The sequence below is a fragment of the Dipteris shenzhenensis genome, chromosome 2 (genome assembly GCF_047967505.1).
Source record: "Dipteris shenzhenensis isolate YYH24624 ecotype China chromosome 2, Dip_SZ_1.0, whole genome shotgun sequence".
In the NCBI taxonomy this organism is placed as follows: Eukaryota; Viridiplantae; Streptophyta; class Polypodiopsida; order Gleicheniales; family Dipteridaceae; genus Dipteris; species Dipteris shenzhenensis.
The window spans coordinates 13,887,201-13,892,620 of NC_141597.1; positions in this window are offsets into that span (position 1 = coordinate 13,887,201).

Genomic DNA, 5,420 nt, shown 5'->3' on the forward strand with positions numbered 1-5,420 from the left:
ATAGCACTTATAGTATATTGTACCAGTGAAATTTCCAATTATAGCTCATATCGCCCTATGACAAGGAAAAGATCTTTTGATGAAGCATTTGGAAACTTGTCAAAATCAAGTGTTAAGGTGCCCTAATATGCACCATAATCAAGGGTTCATGAAATTCACTATTATGAACAATGTATGATGTTGTGACATCGATAACAAGTGGAGTTGTGCTGTGAAGCCTCCAGTCCCACAATCAAAGGTCCTAGTTCTAACTTTTCCTTTGTGTGGAGGACGCAGGTGAGTGGAGCTCCTTCAAATCAAAATTTTGATATTAAGAACCTTCTTCTAAAGTTTGTCTTGTGGCTTCTTGTCTTGAAAGGACTTAAATGGATTATGTTTGTCTTGAAATATCCGTGCGCGTGCACACACACACGCACACACACACACACACACACACACACACACACACACAACACACACACACAATACTCACAAGCTTCTCTTTGTCTCTGTCTCTGTCTCTCTGTCTCTCTGTCTCTCTCTCTCTCTCTCTCTCTCTCTCTCTTTGTGTGTGTGTGTGTATAGTATATAAAATATATAATTCAATGTATATATGTAATAATAATATATTATATTATATAACATATAATTTATTAATCAATATATATTATAATATGTTATATTCTATTATAACATAATAAACCAATATTATATTGTATTACATATTTATCTCTCTCTCTCTCTCTCTCTATATATATAAATATATAAAAATATAAAATAGAATATAAAATATAAAATATAGTGTATGTATATAATATATGATATATTATTTTGTGTATATTATAATATATTATATTCTATTCTATAATAATAAATAGATATTTTATTGTATTATCTCTCTCTCTCTCTCTCTATATATATATATATAGAGAGAGAGAGAGTAATATAATATATATTAGATAATATAATACATTATATGTTATTTAATATATATAGACTGAATTCGGTCTATATATATAATTCAGTCTATTTATATTAAATAACATATAATGTATTATATCTAATATACTCCAATACCAAGGGAGGGGTGTTGATGACACCTGTCTTCCCAACCAAAGTTAAAATTGGTTCTCACTATTTTGCTTGTAAAGCTGGTTGTCACTATTTTGCTTGTCAGATGGTGGGAGGTAGGCAGACTCCCCTCTTTAATAAAAGTGATGCTTGCTAGGACTTATCCAAGCTCAACTTCCATACAGTTTCCACCACAAAGCCATTTCTACAAAAGTGCCCACTACTAGTTTCCTTTATAAATAGGGATTCAATGACTTGTACAAACTTTTTCGTTAATGCAATTAGTCTTATTTCATTGTCTAGCTTCGCTCTTTTGTCTTTTCACTATGCAAAGGGGTGTTGTAAAGTCTTCCACACACAGGTCGTTTCCCCTGCAACTCTGGATGGTTGCACATAGTACACTTAAGTCATTATGGGCATTTTGGCGTCTTGACTCCCTTTTTTAGCTTGTTCTTTAATTTGTTTATTTTTTCTAATAAACATCTTTCTAATCCCTCTCTTGTCCTTGCAGAGTTATTCATAAGATGTCACGCTTTGAATACAAAACTCTCTACAACCCTCCCCTAATTTCGGCTCCCACCTCCCAAACAATACATTTAAGTCATTATGGCTTTTTGGCCTTTTTGACTCCTTTCATGTCTCTTTGAGCAACACTGTTTTACTAAACTTACCTTGTTGTTATATTTTTCCCTTTCTATATAATACTCTTCTAATCTAGATTATTGTCTAAAATCTCCACCTCCTTTTCTCGCCTAATATTACTATAACCACAACTTACCCATATATCTGTTACACCATTTTTCCATATTGTTCACCTACCTCACTCAAGTACTTCTCTTCTATTTCCATTACTTTAAATTGCACTTCTCAATGCTTCTTATTCTCTTCGGGTAGACAGTAGGTCATCACACTAGGTGATGACCTACTGTCTCACCTAGTGTGTTGTATCCTACTGGGGCAAAGGTGGGTATACACACACACAAACACACACACACACACATGCACTTACTATCCCTTCCTCCATTAGTTTTTGCCACTTGCTGATTACAGCTCCTCTCGACAACCCCCCTTAATGTCCCTAATTTTTTCCCCTCAAACTCCTTTATTTTCCTTCTTAATTTCTCCCTAATTTCCCCCCTTTTTAAATAAATTTCCCTAGGATTTTCCTTTTTTAAAAATTTTCTTATTTTTAATCATTTCTCCTATTACCTTTTTTCCTTAATCCCCCTTTATTTTTCCTTATTTTCCCTAATTATTTATTGTTTTCCTTAATTGTCTCTTATCTTTCCTTATTTTCCTTATTGCTTCCTTATTTTTTATCATTTTCCTTAACTTGCCTTAAATTTTTCTAATTTTTCTTTATTTTTCCTTATTTTTCTTTATTTTTCCTTAACTAATAGAGATCCTTTCACGACACTCTTCTCTTAAATTCGTTGATAAAATTTCCCTTAATTTCCCCCCTCTTAAATTCGTTGATGAAATTTCCCTTAATTTCCCCCCCCTTTCTTCCCTTAAACTATTTACACTTTTCTATTAAATTTCCTTATAAATTTCTAATTTTCCCTATATTAGATTGGTTAATTCTACCTACATTACATTTGTTAAGTCTAAAAACTATTAGATTGGTTAGAACTAAAGCCTATTTAAATGCGCAAATCTAAAGCCTATTATAGTTATAAAATCTACCTTTACTTTTGACCCTCCCCGCACTTCTACCCGACTGTATTCTATACCCATCATAGTTTGCATATTCAAGCTTCTAACTTACCCGCTTCTCGAGCCTGCATACTCCTTGACTGTTCACTTGGCTAGCCTATTTAAGAAGACCCTGTGGGTACACTACATTGCAGTTACCCCCCCCCCACTCTCTCTCCCCTCTTCCCGCCCCCTCCCTTTCCCCCTATCTCTCCTTTCCCCTCCCCTCCCCTATATTTTTATATAACTCCATAAGTACAGTCTAGGTCGACATCTAAGTCCCCCCTTCTTAATTAATTTTTTCTCCCCCTTCTAAATATTTGTATCTAAAATTTTCCCTTTCTATTTACTTATTTTCCCCCCTTTCTATTATTTACTTTTAACTTTCCCTCCTCTCAATTTTAAATTCCCCCCCCCCCTCTCTCTCTCTCTCTCTCTCTCTCTCTATATATATATATATATATATATATAATACATGTATATAATAGAATAAACTACATATATTAAATAGCATATAATATATATTATAATATATTATATTACTCTCTCTCTATATATATAAATATAGAGAGAAATAAATAAATAGATATAATACATGTATATAACTGAATAAATAACAATTTTTGGTCCACTCAATACTACAGTTCTCTGCTATCTCAGACTTTTGCGAGTGACAGTGGCACAACAGCGGGCGTCCCCCCTTCTCTCCAGCATGTGGCTCCCCTCTGAATCTCAGCCAAAGCCCAAACCTCCCACAAAGCACCGTGCTCCTCCTCTCGAACCTCCACAATCCTCCACATCAAAACCTCTCCTTAAAGAATAGAAGAAGAAGAAGATAGAAGATAGATATAGGGTAAAGGGGCCAATAAAGAGGCGGGTGCATTTAAAATGTCATCACCCCCCCCCCCCCCCCCCAATAGGGAGGCCGGTGCCACCCAATGCTCTTCATAGAAAAAGATGATGTGTCAACCCCTCCTTTCACCATTTTTTGGACACACAGTGCCTTAGTAATGGCCCTCACCTGACCTAAGCACTGGTACTCATAGATTTCTATCTTTCACAATTTTTTGAAAAGTTTGAAAATAAAAATTAGCTCTCTATTATGACCCAATGACTACGACAGCTTCAAACCTGAATTCTGATTTTTTTTTTAAAATTGAAGAGGTCTACTCATATATTACTCAAACACCACCAAACGAAGTTTCATACAAAATGCTTTGCAAAAAAGCTCTGGCAGCTTCATCCGGCCAACTGGCCACTAGCCATCTAACTTGGATAGTAGCATCCATAACAGCCTGCTTACTAGATAGGGAAAAAACAACATTCCTACTAACTGAAGCCTCATATCTGGCTACCCAAATCCTATGTAGTATCGTGTATCTGATAATGTTCCATAGTTCAATTCTATCCACTCCTAGATCCACACCAAACATAGCAGCTCCCTTGCATATGAACTCCAAACCCAGCATCCTAGCACAGAGTGTTCGAACGGTGCTCCACACATTCCTCACCCATGGGCACCCCCAAAATAGGTGTGTAATGGTTTCAGTAGAGGATCTATAGATCTTACATCTATCATCCACCTATAGCAAAGGGACATGGCTGCCAACCGAGAAGTGGCCACCCACTATTCTCCACATTAAAAAGTTCTCCTTGCTAAAGGGGGTAGCTTTCCAGGCCCATTCTACTCTTCCCCTCCAAGTGTGCTCTAGGTCACTTCTCAGCCATTTGTCATTGGCCTTTTGGAACCAGTCCTCATTATGCACTAGGAGTCTGTCCATCACCTTCGCAGTTAGCTTATGAAGGGGTATTCCCAGCGCCCATTCCCACTCGTCCGCTATGGAACCAATCAAGGGCCGAGGATTAAAGGGCCATTCATCTAGGTTCCTACTCAATATCTCACTCACCAAACACAACTCATCTTGGGACAGCATAAATTTAACCCCAGCTTGTAAGGGAGATAACCAATCACCTGTGAATGGGTCCCAGAGGTCCTCCCACACAAGAATCTCCTTTGTTGCTATCCTCCTTTCCAAAGCTTCCTTCCCCACCACAAAGAATCCTCCACCTGGCCACACTGCTTGCCACCATGGTGACAGTCTAAGGGAGAAGTCCGAGCCACCTGCGGGTAGTCCTTTCCACCTGAGCAATGTGATGCCCTCCTTCCATGCAGCAACTAGCTTGTTGTGAAAGCTGGACTTCAGACATATCGGGGCAATAAAAAAGACCTTAGTCTACATGTCCATATCCAGGAAGTATCTGACACAGGCAGAGCGAATTGCCTCCTCTAGAAAACGTGTCCACAGCTCCTTAGAATCCAAGAAGTGTACCCATAGTTTCATAAGGAAAGAGATTGACCTTCTCCTCAAGTCAGGGAGACCAAAACCCCCCAACTTCTTAGGAGAGCAGAGGACGGACCACGAGAGCCACTTCCACCTTGTCTTCTTCCAAATGAAGGATCTCCGAGAGGTTTGGACACTGGAGACCCCTCTCTCTACTCAACGTTTCAGACAAGCTAATAGCAAAGATGGTAGCCTCAAGAATAGCTAATCTGGTTCCAAAGGCATTCTCCAGTCAAGAGTATGGATTTGTGAGAAGGAGACACATCCAAGACAATGTCGTGAATGTAATGTCTACACTGAATTCTGATTTTAGGAAGGCCATTTCCGCCATAG